General features: G+C 41.0%; 1 long non-coding RNA gene across 1 annotated transcript; it reads right to left on the bottom strand.

Annotated features, from left to right (window-relative positions):
* Positions 1-1,178, bottom strand: LOC148128756 (uncharacterized). Its single transcript, XR_015745641.1, has 2 exons — positions 1,078-1,178; positions 1-986 (listed from the first exon to the last, which is right to left on the bottom strand). It is a non-coding gene; the product is annotated as an uncharacterized LOC148128756 (long non-coding RNA).

Here is a 1,178-nt window from a genome sequence, read left to right as displayed (position 1 = left end):
TTGTAATTGCAGGAATATTCTTATCTGGATGGCAAACCTCAGGTAATGAATGTTTACAAAGCAAATACAACTCAGGCAAACAAAGTCACTAATGTAAAGGAGGATTAGAGAGAGGAAGTAAACATATGTTAGACTTTAACTAGAGATAATTAATTGTGTTAATTACTATGCTAAACAGTAACGAAAGTTGAGCAGAAACCAAAGTTAACCAATGTTAGAGGATTACTAAAAATGTGTATAAATGTAAGACTAGACTCCAATAAAGTTCATCATGATTCATTTGATCATGATCAAACACCTTGACTGCCTCGTCATTACAACAATCAGAGTTGGAAGGGACCTTGTAGATCATCTAGTCCAACCCCCTGCCCAAGCAGGAAATACTATACCAATTCTGACAGATGGCACTCCCATGCCCGGTTCCAGCAACTGTTCTTCGTATGTTTTAGCCTCCAGTCGCCCTAATCATCCTGATTGCTCTTCTCTGCACTCTTTCTAGAGTCTCAGCCTCTTTTTAATAGCGTGGGGACCAAAAAATCACCAGTCGGCTTAAGGGAATCTGACTCCCCTATTGTCAGAAGGTTGCAAAAGGGGGTCAAATGACCCCGGGACACTGCAACCGTCACAAACACAAGCCACTTGCCAAGTAACTGAATTTTGATATGTGACTGTGGGGATGCTGCAATGGTCGTAAGTTTGAAAATAAGTCGCTTATTTCAGTGCGGCTGCAACTTTGAATGGTCATTAAATGAATGGCTTTAAGTCAAGGACTACCTGTACTAAGGAATTTATAGGTTGCTTGCAGGAATAAGTCAACTATCGCTGTCACCTTCCTTCTGCAGCCATGCTGTCACTCACTAGATGATTTTATTCGCCTCGCCCTTCATTCAGTCTCTGTTGGAAAAGGACAAGATCCTCAAGAAGAACCTTATCTTTTTCTTTCTTTGGGCCTGCTGCTAATTTGAACTTATCAGATGATTCTTTGGCTGCAGAAAAAATGGGCCTAATTATTATTAGTGGTTGTGACTTTGCCTTTTAGAAATATTTGGGGAGGAGTGCACAAGCTCAATTCCATACCTTGCAGCTGCATCAGCCACCACATGCGGATTCTTGCTCCGAAGACAGAGGATGAAGTTGATTAAAGGCTTCCTTGGTCATGTCAAAAGAATGTGACATAT

The sequence above is a fragment of the Notechis scutatus genome, chromosome Z (assembly GCF_049901735.1).
Source record: "Notechis scutatus isolate UNSWTSFEM ecotype Mainland chromosome Z, rNotScu1.2, whole genome shotgun sequence".
Lineage (NCBI taxonomy): Eukaryota > Metazoa > Chordata > Lepidosauria > Squamata > Elapidae > Notechis > Notechis scutatus.
The sequence above is the reverse complement of the archived record's forward strand: the minus strand, read 5'-3'. Positions and strand labels throughout refer to the sequence as shown.